This window comes from Halichoerus grypus, chromosome 3, assembly GCF_964656455.1.
Source record: "Halichoerus grypus chromosome 3, mHalGry1.hap1.1, whole genome shotgun sequence".
Taxonomy (NCBI): Eukaryota; Metazoa; Chordata; class Mammalia; order Carnivora; family Phocidae; genus Halichoerus; species Halichoerus grypus.
Window position 1 is genome coordinate 88,429,592 of NC_135714.1, and position 13,899 is coordinate 88,443,490.

The window sequence follows — 13,899 nt, forward strand, 5'->3', positions numbered from 1 at the left end:
GAGTTGTTTCCTTCTTGGGGCTTCATAGGATCAAAACTCAGTTGATTTCTAAGAATTTGTCCAACTCTAAAATACTTTGAAATGGAATTACATTGAGAAAGTTATCTGGAAGGCATCAATTTGGGGCAGAGTTTTTAGATAAGAGAAATTGAGTGAGAATTGCCAGAGGAAGGAACCATGTGAGGTTGTGAAGAGCAACAGTTACCACTGAATACAAAGAATTGAGATATATATCAATTGTATCTATATGTATATGATGTATATATATGTGTGTGTGCATATACATATATATGTATATATATGCGCACACACACACTTAGTATTCCTTTTGTTATCTATGTGCCAGGGCAAAATATTCACTTCTTGTTTTGAGATTCCTTGACATAAACCTGCTTGGTTAACATTCTTATGTAGATAGCTTCACTGGAAAAGAATGAAAAGGTCATGGTCATTGTGGTGTTTTGTTTTGTTGTAGTTTATTGCAAATTCATTGACCTACTGCTAGAGTTCTGAGTCATGAGCCCAGCCAGAGATACTGATGGTAAAAAATACAGAGAAGAGAGATAAAGGGAACAAGCTAATGGGAGAAGAGGAAGGGATTTTAAAAATGGTAATTTATCAAGATGGAAGTACTAGTACATGACATTGCGGCTAAGACTATACAATCTGGAACCAGACTGCCTAAATTCTTATTCTGGCTTTGCTACTTACAAGTTGTATAAACTCTTTCCCTCAGTTTCTCCCTCTTTAAAATGGGAGATAATAATATGACTTACTTTGTAAGATTGATCTGAAGAGTAAACAAATTAATGGTGTAAAGAGCTTAGAAACTGTCACTGGCATATAGAAAACTGTCAAATTTTCTCCTGTAATTTTTCCTAAAAAAACATTAAAGATATAGGTCTGATTAACCACCTTTTCAAAAATGTTCCTGATGATTATTATCCTGCTCCAACCTTCTCAAATTATGCCTTTCTGAGGTGGCTGTTTGGGTACCTTGTTAATCGAAAATTTAGGTTAAGCATTTTACTGTTAGAATTCAAAGAACTGCATGCCTTGGGTTCTTTTGTATTTACGAGGCTTAATTCCAGTTTATGTTCCAGCTTGCACATTACATTCTTTACCTGATTTATTGCTACTTGTAATAATACTATTTATAACACTTTTTTGTCCTTAGTTCTCTAAAGTTTTACATACTTCAATTCATTCCAGCTCACAGGGAAGTAGGTGGTAAGTAGCAGAATCTCACCTTTTTCAACTAAAAAATCACTAAAGGCATAATGATGAAGTGACACTCAACAAATTGGTGGTCAGTTTGGTAACATGATGATGGGCTGATGTATTACTCAGGCCTCCATGTTCTCAGGTACTCTCAGAATATTGCTCATGTCTTTCATGAAGGTGAGTGGCAAAGGGCACAGAGTCTAGGGTTCAGACAGATTTGGGTTCACATCTTGGTCTACCATTTACAAATTGTTGGGTCTTAGGAAAGTTACTTGACTGCTCCTGGCTTCCATGTTTTCCTCTATAAATTGGGAATGATAATTTTTTCTTCTTTATAGGCTTTTTTTGGGGGGAGTGAAGGGTTTGGGGATGACAAATCAACTAACACATAGGAAATGATCAATAACTGTGGCCACTTTTATTCATGAAATTCACCTCTTTCAGGATGCATAGGCCATCTTCACTTGAGCTGATGCCATTTTAAACAAGGCTTCTTGTTTAAATATCTTGAGTTAGGATAACCTCACTCACACTATATATCCATTATGAGTCAGATGTTTTGTTTTGTTTTACAAACAATTGTATTTCTCCCCAAGATGGTAATCTCCTTAAAGGGCCTGGGTCATCTCTTCAAGTTTATGTGCTTCACATCATCCATTTCAGAGCTCAACACACGCTCAGTACCCAACAAAGACTTGTTTAGCCAAACTGAGGAGGGTCAACAGAAGAAGTCTTACCTTTCATTTCTTGTTACTTCTTAAATTTCTCCTTCCAGGTGGCTGTCTAAACTCTTATGGGCTTTCAGCTAGGGTTTTCAAAAGGGACTGATCCATTCTTATTGTAAATGGAAAATGCAAAAATTAATACATATATAATATGTGTATATTTAAACATACTTCATATTTTTCAAATAAAACAAAAAATTAAGTCTCCAAAGGGAGAACACAGGACAGTCTAGTTAGGACAGCTAATAGAGCTACTGTTATCAGGTAGCAAGTTTGACTCTGAGCTTCCTGCAGTAGTAAGAGAAGGATGATGGATTATATAATTCTGTCCTACTTATGACCCATTCATTTACTTGATCTGTTATATCATAGTCTTGTTTCCTCTGCTTTCTAATTCCCTTTCTCTGTATGCTGGCCCCAAATTTCTGTTTATGGTTTTCTTCAAATTCCTTTTCTGACTTTAATAAGTTAATACTTTTTCCTTTTATTCTTATACTCCATACACACCTCTAACTTTCCTTGAATTCTGAATGAGATAGATGTTCTCCTCTAGTTTTGATCCAAATGACCTCTACTAAACCACTCCTTCAAAGAAGGGACAACAATCTGTGTCTTCTGTGAGGTTGATCTTGGCATGCAGGCAGTGCTCAGCATCAGAAGGGCCATTTGGCAGGCAGCAAGACCTATGAACTGATAGAACTCTAGTTCCTTTAGGAGGAGAAACCAGAATGAAGTAAACGACAGATCCTTAAAGGAATAAAGCTGTGGCAAATAGGTTTCCTCTTGAATGCGGTGGCTTTGCAGAGAAAGATCCTGAGGCTGTTTCTAGGATCTACAGGAAAGAATGCTGTGATCAATTAGTGATGTCTTTGGAAGTGGAGGGGAGGAGTAGAGTGGCAGCCTGCCAGCCAGGTTTTTTCTATTCTTGCATTTTGCAGTAAGCCAATTATCAAAAATCGATTTTAGGCCCAATAAGGGAAAAACAAAAGTCTAATCAGAATTGAGTTATATGTGAGGGTTTGGTCTCAAAAATCAAAAAGCCCAGTTTCTGAAACCAGTTTAGAAAAGGACTAGACATACGTATTGACTTAAGCCATCTGAATATTGAATTGAGACTCTTTAATTATATCTTGATTGCTCTTGGGCCTGGAATGGGGCTGAGGCTGTAGTTTGTTGTCTCCTACCTCAAAGGAGCTAACTCTATAAAGGAAAGAGATAACTTGTTTCCTAGTTCTATAAAGGGAAGAGATAACTTGGGGGAAACAGGCAATATTTTTAGTGATAATATTGGCTAGTAGACACTTTGTAGTTTGCCAACTGGTACCACTTGAGGGTAATTTGAAAGCAAAAGAACCTCCCTTAAAACCAACCTTAAGAGTCCCTTTCAGCTCTACAGTGACCAGGACAAAGTTTTCCACTCTCCTAATTATCAATACCTCATGATTAGAAAAAGAACATCCTCAAGACAGAAAGAGACATAGGCATTGGTTAATCCAATCCCTTTATCATTTGGATTCTTTTAGTGATTCACTAGTCAAGAGACCCAGTTCTGGTTCTGCTACTAATCAGCTGGTCTTGGGCAAATCACTTAACTTTTCAGGGCCTTAGTTTTTAAATTTTTATTATTATTATTATTATTATTTTTTTTTTATTTGAGAGAGAATGAGATAGAGAGAGAGCATGAGAGGGGGGAGGGTCAGAGAGAGAAGCAGACTCCCTGCTGAGCAGGGAACCCGATGCGGGACTTGATCCTGGGACTCCAGGATCATGACCTGAGCCGAAGGCAGTCGCTTAACCAACTGAGCCACCCAGGTGCCCCAGTTTTTTAATTTTTAAAATAAAGAATTTAGCTTGATCTCTAACACCATTCATATCTATAAAGTTTAATGAGCTTTGATGTATCCTCTGAAAAGTGTCCAATAAATTTCATTCATTCTACAAATGCTTACTGAACACCTATTCTTTTTTTTTTTTTTTTAAGATTTTATTTATTTATTTGACACAGCGAGAGAGAGCACAAGCAGGAAGAGCAGCAGAGGGTGAAGTAGGCTCCCTGCTGAGCAAGGAGCCTGATGTGGGACTCGATCCCAGGACTCTGGGATCATGACCTGAGCTGAAGGCAGACGCTTAACTGACTGAGCCACCCAGGCATCCCACTGAACACCTATTCTTAACTAGACACTAGGTTGGGCACTAGGAATACAAAGTCATATACTCCCAACCTTTACCAAGGTACCTATAGTATAATGGAAGATAAATGCGTATCTGCTTTGAGAGGGACATAGTATAGCAGCTAAGAGTATAGGTTCTAGAACCAGGCTGCCCAGGTTTGAATCCTAGCTCAGATACTTGTTATATTTATGACACTGGACAGGTTTCTTCCTTTCTTTTCTTTCTTTCTTTCTTTCTTTCTTTCTTTCTTTCTTTCTTTTTCTTTCTTTTTCTCTCTCTCTCTTTCTTTTTTTTTTTTTTTTAAAGATTTTATTTATTTATTTGACAGAGAGAGACACAGCAAGAGAGGGAACACAAGCAGGGGGAGTGGGAGAGGGAGAAGCAGGCTTCCCGCGGAGCAGGGAGCCCGACGCGGGGCTTGATCCCAGGACCCTGGGATCATGACCTGAGCCAAAGGCAGACACTTAATGACTGAGCCACCCAGGTGCCCCTCTTTCTTTTTCTTTCTTAGAGATTTATTTACTTATTTTAGAGAGAGAGAGAGAGCGAGCAGGGATGGGGGCAAAGGGAGAGGAAGAGAGAGTCTCAAGTAGACTCTGCTGAGCCTGATGCGGGGTTTGATCTCAAGACCCTGAGATCACAACCTGAGCTGAAACCAAGAGTTGGATGCTTAACTGACTGCGCCACCCAGGTGCCCCTACACTGGACATGTTTCTTAACCTCTCTGTGCCTCATTTCCTCATCTCATCTTCAAATGGTATCCATCTTATTTGGATGATAGGAGAGTTAAATAAGTTAATAAGTAAATATAAATCATTAAAGCAGTTTCTGGGTGGTATAGATGAGTGAGTTTCTAGAGGGTGCTATTTTAGGGGATTCTCAGCTGACATTTAAATCAAAGCAACTCTCTTTAGAGGTTTTATAAATTAGGTATCTATAGGATATTTCACTTGAAGAAAGGGTTCTACTGTATATAAAACAAACACAAATGCAGTAAGAAGTTTGACTATCAAGAACTTTGGTGTAGAATACGAAGATGTCTTGATTAAGATTATGTCTAAACCTAGGCAGATGGGATCATTTCTGGTTACAGTCTGTACTCCTTAAAGAACCAACTACAGAACTGTCCTACAAGACATAAGTAAATAACTATTACCTTGTTTAAGAATCACCCAGCTGAATGGGGCACTGAAAAGCATCATGCCCAGCCCCTTCATTTATAAAAGGAAGAAATGATGTGACTCATCCAGTGTCACAAAGCTTGTAAGGGAAAGACCCTGCTCTGATCACTGGGTTAGGTTCTTTCTAAACTACAGTGATCCTGGGGATGTGTACTGATGGAATACCTGGGCTGATATGTTACACTGACTTTAGTTTTATTTGATTTTTTAAAATCAATAAATATTTCTGAATATATCTCTAAAAGGTAAGGACTTCAAAAAAAAAAAAATCATAGTATCATTATCACACCTAGAAGAAGAGTTAACAATAATTCCGTAATGTCATTAAATACTCAGTGTTCAAATTTCAGATTTTGATGCAGAGTTTAAAGCTAAGCTAATCAACTTTGTGTGACCTTTGAAATGTTATGGAACCTTTCTGGGTCACACATTCCTCATCTATGAACTAGGGACAATTGTAAAATCATTAGGGCTGTTGTGAATATCAAATTTGTAAGGTCCTACTGTGATGCAGCACATGTTAAACATTTAAGAAACCATTGTTGAGGGGCGCCTGGATGGCTCAGTCAGTTAAGCATCTGCCATTGGCTCAGGTCATGACCTCAGGGTCCTGGATCAAGCCCCATGTTGGGGTCCCTCCTCAGCAGGGAGTCTGCTTCTCCCTTGCTCCTCCTGCTTGTGCATGCATGCACACTCATGCTCTCTCTCAAATAAATAAAATCTAAAAAAAAAAAAAAAGAAAGAAAGAAAAAAGAAAAGAAAAAGAAACCACTGTTGAGATGGTGAAGAAAAAGTACCTGGCACGTGGTGGATACTTAATAAGACTCAGCCATTATTACTAAATAAACAATTGTAATACGATATAATAAGTGTTAGATCTGTAGAAAGGAGATGGTGCCTGGAGGGTTAGGCAACAAATACCTTCTTGAAGAGGTGTTACTTACGAGACAGATGGACAAGGCCAGTAGGATGGGAAAGGGGTGCTCCAGATGGGGCAGAACTGAATTAGGGGATGAGCAAGCCACCACTTTCCAGGTGCCTTTCTACAAAGGATACAAAGACATCCTTGGAAGACATTAGAAAGATGGTGCCCTTGAACTGCGGGTTTCTCGCATTACTCTTAATGGAGTTGGTGAAATGTACAATGGTCTGACTCCTGTGCTGGACATATAATAAATCTCCAGTTTTTAACTTGAACATATGACAATAGAAAAAATTATTATGTATAATCCCCACTGCTTTTAAGGAGAGTGGATCTTGGTAACCAGAGGATTTGTTTGCTAATCACAAACAAGTTCCTCAGTCTTAATATAAAGTATGCAAGTTTAGATAGAATGACTGGGACAAAGTTAAATTGCTTTAAATAAAAAAGGAGGCATGAGAAGTCTACCAAGGGAGAAAAGGAAGAAGAAAGCCTGCTTCCCTATCTCTGAGATCACTGGGACAGAAAGACCATGGGGCTCTTCAACTGATTTCTGCCTCACCGTGAAGCCAATGACTCCTCAGAATTTTTAAAGACATAAAATACATAGAACTAAAAAAAGAAGACAATTATAGTAAAATAGTTATCAAAATATTTTTTAAAACCACAGATTTGATTGGGGGTGGGAAGGGATGAATAGGAGGAGCACAGGGGATTTTTAGAGCAGTGAGACTACCCTGTATGATAGTGTAATGATGGATACATGCCATTATACATTTATCAAAACTTACAGAATGTATAACACCAAGACTGAATTCTAATGTAAGCTATAGACTTTGGGTGACAATGATGTGTCAGCGTAGGTTCAATGATGTGTCAACAAATGTACCACTCTGGTGGGGGATGTTGATCGTAGGGGAGGCTATGTATGTATTGGGCAGGAGACAGGGGTATATGGGAACTCTGTACTTTCTGTTCAATTTTGCTGTGAACCTAAAACTGCTCTAAAAAATAGACTATATATATATAGATATAGATATAGATATAGATATAATTGCATTTGTGATATAGTGATATATGCACTTCCTTATTAACACTTAACATGATCCAGTACTGAGTCTACCATAATTCAAAATCCTGATGACCATTAACAATATTTTAAGATATCTGCAGCTACTGTAATATGACATGAAAATAACTGATTTTTATTAGTAAAAAAATCACAGGGTACTGTTAATGCCACTATAGTTTATTGATTACATTCATAATGAGAGGGAATGCTAAATTTCAGTTACAGGTCACTGAAAATAAAGATGTAAATTACTTTCCATCCAGGCTCAAAGATTCCTCCTCTCAAATTTCATCCACGGAATCCTTTGGGGAGGGGAGATCCTATGGTCCCTGATTTAAAGATTCCTTTTCTAGACCCTAGAACACAATCAGTTCAGTTTCTCACCTCAAGGATTCTGGAGCTCTGTCCCATTATTACCTTCTTTAAGGTTTCCCAGCTGATCTGGGTTTTTTTCTCTTTGTTTTTGGCAAATAATGCCCGTGTTTTCTGGAGCCAGCTGACCCTGCCTATTCCCTGTGTCCTCTGATATTCAGGGAAGGCAGAGCTGCTCATAACGTCAGCTGATGCAATGCCGTGAGAAGCTGGAGTGAATGAGAAAGAGGGAGGGAATCTTCAAACTTGCTAGTTGGTCTTTTATGTTGGGTGCTGGAAAGAGGTCTCTCCTCCATTGGTTACTAATAACAATTTGTAGTGTGTTTATGGTACTTTTGAACTTCAAAGGACTTGGCCAGGATTATTAACTAGTGATGTCTCAGTTCTGTTGAGTTGATTAAGGTGGGATTGCTTTCTTATAAAAGTGTCTGATGAATGTTGCTCCACTATTCCTTAGATCTTATTGAGGTGAATAAAAAGGAGATCTGTCCAGGGACAATTAAACTATTGTTTTCCCAGAGTTTCTCTACTATTCAAATAGAAGGAGTTCTCTTTAGGCTAGTTATATAACTGAATGGATAAATCAATCTATTTCTTACTCACTGAGCCCAGAATCCTTCTCAAGACAAGATTCCTGGAAGCCATTACTAAATCAAAAGAAATAGGTTCTCAAGATGGAATATATATGCCTAGACTATACCTTTGATATAATATCATTGTTAAGTAACCTTTTATTGAGCTCCATTTTCTACTGGATAAAGCCTAGAATTCTTGTTAGGGCATTCAAGGCTTTCCCTAAACTCACCCCAGCCTATCTTTTCTACCATCATGTTCTTCCTCAAAACAAGCCTCTATACTCTAACTTTTCCTGAGCATAAAAAGATCCTCTCATATACTGGTCATTTTGCTCAGGTCATTCCTGTTGCCTTGAATGCTCTTGGCCTTGGTTTATCTTATTCCTTGTACCTCCCAGACACATATTTCTCACCAGTCAACCCACCTTGAAGTCTTTCCAGATGGCATTCACTACTCCCATCCATATGCTTTCTTTGTACATTTTCTATCACTCCCTTGTCTCATTTTGCCTTGAGCTATAGTTATTTATGTATCTGTGTATTCCCACATAGATTGTGAGCCCTGAAGAGCAAGAATCACAGTTTTTGCTGTTCCATTCTAGTACCTAATTCAGTGCCATGCATGTAGAAGACATTCAAAAAATGTCTGTGTGAAAGAATGAATTGTCCTGCATTATTCACCTTTGAATTTTCCCATGAAATTGTGCTTGTGATTCACAAAGATTAAGGGAGGTCACCTCTGTGTGGCTGAGCAGCTCGTTACTGTATATACCTAAGTCCCTTCACAAGCCATCCATCCCTTACTCCCAGTTTCATCTTCCAATCCAGCCATGCCTTCCTAGAATCCCTATAAACCAATCATACCAGGCTGCAGCAGCCTTCCCCAAACCCTGGGATACTTTCAATTTCCATGGGCTGTCTGACATGTCCTTCCTCCTTATCTATCTAGCAAACTCCTACTCATCCTTCAGAGCCCAGATCAAGGATTCTCTGAACTCTATAGGCTTTCTCATCTGACCAAGATAGAATTAATTGTTCCCACATTTAGTTTTCATCAACACTTAAAACCATGACAAGTTCACAGTAGATGCTCAGTAACTAATTATTGGAACTACTTGCTCTCGGTTCTTTGTCCAGGATACAGTCGCAGTGAGAGGCAAATCCACTGATGAGCAACTCAGGCTCTCATCTCAGTCTTGCTGAAGTGGAGATCCTTTGGTGAGGAAATAGGATGTGAGTAGAATTGAGGGGCCTAAGGACCCTGAAGTCCTTTTTCTCTGTGTGTAACACTGTCTATGCAAATGGCTACAACAAGAAGGGAGGGAGGAAAGAAAGAAGGGATTTGTGAGAGGAACAAGAGTCAAATTAATCTGAACCTGTAATCTGAGCACCAGTTCAAGATATATGCCCTTGCTGTCGGACCTTAATGCCAGAATGTCGTAGACCAAACTCATAATTTAGTTTATGGCTGATCTTTATAGTAATAAAAAAAATCTAGAAAGAAGCTGCCTGGCACCATTTGCTGAAGACATTTGTTAATCCTGTTAAATGATTCGTAATTAGACAGGGTGAGTGTGCCTCGTTTGCTCTGTAGTGGTGGTGCTGAGACTCGCTCAGCACTTTCCGCATCCAAGAGTCCTGTTTTATGTAAACAAGACCTCTGAGGAAGATAGAGATGGGTAATAAAGATGAAAAGAAATGAAGTGTATTAACGTGAGGACAAATTAATAACGGCCTTTCCATTCTCTACCCGTAAAATCAGTCGCTGCGGCGTAATTGTACTTTTCAAGGCAAAAGGGGAGCAGAAATCCAAACGAAGCAACAGACAGAAGAAAGACAATCAGACAGGGTTCCGGGGCCCAACTACTCTAGGAAGATAGTCTGCACTTTGGGAAGCTGTGATCTGTGGGCCCAGCCAGCCCTCTGGGACCTGCAGAGGGCTTTACTTGGCACAAATGAGACGACCTGCAATGCTTTGTCCTGATCACTGGAGCACGCAGAAGCTACATCAGGGGACGGCGAGCGGAAGTAAGAGGAAGGTAGGAGGAGATGTGTAGTGAGATGCCAGGGCAATGAAAAAAGAAAGGAAGACAGGATCAACAGAATCACTTTCATTTCTCTTCACAGAAAGGGGTGGGAGGCTGCGTGTTGTTGAGATTTGACTGAAATGAATACAGCGTTGACGAAATGAGGCTGAGCTAACACAGGTGGAGCTGTTTTCCTATCAGCGTTGACTGTCTGAATTCCTAGACAAGTAAGTCAGCTCAACTGTTTCTGACTGAGCCAAGCCTACACAGGTCACTCCATGTGCAGAGTGTAATGCCAGGAAGATACCTATGGGCTCCCCAGGCCTTCACCTGGCTCAAGCTCACGTGTCCAAAGGGCCTGCTCCACAGCACCGAATTCCACAAAGTGTTCCCAACCCAAAGACGGCCTACTCTTTAGGCCTTTGGCATAAGGCGACTCGGTGCGTCCTGGTCTCACAAAGACTCTTCAGACTCACACATTCTGGTAAGAGGCCCTGACCCCGGCCTGGAGTAGCGCGAGGCAAGCCAGGCTGAGCGCAGAAAGCATTAAGGAGGCGCTCCGGCTCAGGGACTGACCCTGCACTTGCACGACGTTGCGAATAAATGCCTCTTTAAGTTTTGCTCCCGGGAGCCTCACTTGCCTCCCCCTAGTCTGGACTCTGCCCTGGAGAGAGATGCTCAGTGCTCTGGAGAGAGATTGATGCATCCTGTTAGTTTTAAAAACCTCAAGCCAGGTCTCCCCTTCAGCTTGATTGCTCTTCTCACATGTTTACCTCAGCTAAACTTCTCTTTCTTTTTACTGGTTAAAGACTCTGAAGACCAGAAATGAAACTGTATATAGTATTTGGAACTACACGGTGAGGGGACCACCTTGCTTTCTCATGGAGCTCAGGAGCTCAGAGAGGGCCTGACTACTGCAGAGGCTGAGACCCGTCATGGAGCTGTCCTGACTCACCCTGACCAAAATGACCCAGGGACTCAGGGCTGCTCCACCCTGGGCGGCCTTACAAGGGCCCCATGCTTGGTTTGATGCTCCGCTGTCACAGTCTGAAGTTCTTAATAATTTTTTAACAGGAAGTCCCATGTTTTAATTTTGCATTGAGTCTCAGCTGATCCTGGCTCCACTTACCAGAATAAATAAAAATATCTGGTAGGTCAAGCCCCTCCCCACCCCTTTAAAAGCCTTGCTGACCACTCTTGGAGTAGACACAATTCCTTAAAATAACCTACAAAACCCAACTTGGTGGGCCTCAATTCAACTCTCCTGCCCTGGATTGTGTCACTTTCTTCCTTGCTATTCACACTGGCTATCTTGGGGGCCTCAACCACACCACATTCCATCTGGCCGCAGGGCCTTTGCAATGGCGGTTTCCTCCTCTGCCTGGAATCTCTTTCCAAGCCCCACCCCCACTCCCAAATTCACCCCTACTGCCTGTCCTTTCAGTTCTAAGCACAGACTTTAATTCCTCGGGGATGTTCCCCAGACCCACCAGGCTAGATTGAGCCCCACATGGTACCTTCTCACAGTGCTCCTTTAGCATGCACCATGATTTGCAATAGAATCTTTGTAAGATCAGCTGATTAATGTCTCTGTTTCCATGTGATTCCAGGTTTGGCAGGACCTTTGTTCTGTTCACTTTTGCAGGTTCAAGGCCGAGCACTTAGCAGGCACTCTGTGAACAGCTGTGAAGGAGGAAGGAGGAAGGAGAAGGAGGAGGCCCAGAGTAATCCTGCCTGGGTTGTGTGTGGGGAAGGTAGGGGGAAAGGTGGTGGTGGGAGGTGGGCTAAAGTGACGTAGTCTCTGGAAGGAACCGGAGTGAAGCTGGGCTGTACCTTCCAGACTGCCACACCCAGTGCCCCCACTCTGAAGCTAACTCAGCTCCAAACCAGCCTGTGGTGAAGGGAGATGGTGAACGAGTGACGTTCAGTCACGTTGAATTCAATTCCCTGGTGGTCAACCTTGACATCTCAATAATTAGAGGAAAAGATATCGTGTCAGAAATTTCTAATGAGCACAGGAACTTTCAGTTTGCAGTGTGGTCTGTTAACTATTTTAATAGTTTGGGTCTTCATCTCATCACTTCCTCCTTTATTTAGTGGTACATTTCCCTCTGGTGGTTTTATTCCCTTTGATAGACTTGTAAAAGCATTATTTTTTCCCTAACTCTCTGGTGTAGCTAACTCTGTCTCCTCGCTTCCTTTATCTTTTCTTTTGCAAACCACGGAAAGTCATGTGCTCTTCTTTGATTTTCTTCTGTGGTTCCGCATTCCTGTATTGTAGATTTTTTTACTTGTGATCTTTGAAATATCCCCCACAAGGTCAAAGTGACTGCTACTTATTTCTTTGTTGGGAAAAAGAAAAGTCGGGACTCCCTCTTGGCTGTAGGACACCCAATCTTCTTTCAAACCCCCATTTCCATCCCCACTCCCAACATCTTATTCACTCAGGTCCTCAATGCTCCTTGTTTTGCTTCCAAAAAATAGTGTGACTTTCCACCACTTCTCTCTGTGACAGGAACTCAGGACATTAAAAAAAAAAGTCTTCTTCTTACAAGAAGAGAAAAAAAAGACAAGTAATTGGTAACTTTTCTAAGCAACTATTCAGTTATCTAAAGATAGAGTTTTATAATCAAAGTGTAGAGGTTTCTCTAAGGATCCATTTTTCACAGCTATTTGAAGAATAAAGCAGAGTTGGGAGAAAGGGAATGATGGGGGGCATGGCGAGTTGGTTCTCCAGGAAGCAGATTCTGGGACAGGGGCTAGAATGACAAGAGTTCATCAGTGAGTGCTCTCAGGATCAACACCCGTGGGAGCACAGAGGCACAGGAAGGTAAAAGGCCTCAGCTGACCCCATTCCAGCTCTGAAGCTGAGATAGCCTTTCAGAATTGACCCCAGTTGGGGCAACAGGTTTGGGCATTTATCCCCCTGCTTTGATCAGCCCCATGAGCTGCCTCTAGGAAAGAAATTTCCAGAGAGAGCTAAGAGCTTAGCGTTATCAACTGCCATCACCTCCAGCACCTGGAGGAATGAGTGTTTCAGTCTTGAAGGGGGTGTGGGTGGTGCATTGCCATGTCCACTGTAGGTGGGGAGGGATATGCTACTTTTTTTTTTCAAAGACTTTATTTATTTATTTGAGAGAGACAGAGGGAGAGAGAGTGATCACGAGTGGGGGGGGAGGGGTAGAGGGAGAAGCAGACTCCCTGCTGAGGGACCCTGGGATTATGACCTGAGCTGAAGTCAGACACTTACCCAGTTGAGCCCCCAGGTGCTCTAGGGATATGCTACTTTATATACAGTGATGAGGGAAGCTTTCTTTGACATGGTGACATTTGAGGAGAGGCCTGAAGAAAGTAAGGATTGAGTCTTGCAGAGGTCTTGGGAAAGAGCACACCAGACGGAAGGACCAGGAGGTGCTAAGGCCCTGAGGATGGAATGTCCTTGATGTGGTCAGAAAATCCAAGACCAGTGTGGCTGAAGAGGAAAGGCCAGTGGAGAGAACCAGGAAATGAAGTCAGGATGGAGACTTGGGCTAGATCATGCAGGGCTTCATGGACCATAAAGGAGCATGTCCAGCACATAGTCCGCGCTCGGAGAAATTGCCGCCATCAGCGCGCCATTGCTCTTGGTG

At 41.4% G+C, this 13,899-nt stretch overlaps 1 long non-coding RNA gene across 1 annotated transcript in view; it reads left to right on the forward strand.

Annotated features, from left to right (window-relative positions):
* The window catches only part of LOC118539478 (uncharacterized), a 137,351-nt gene that overhangs the window by 107,211 nt on the left and 16,241 nt on the right, over positions 1–13,899 (forward strand). The window lies entirely within an intron of this gene.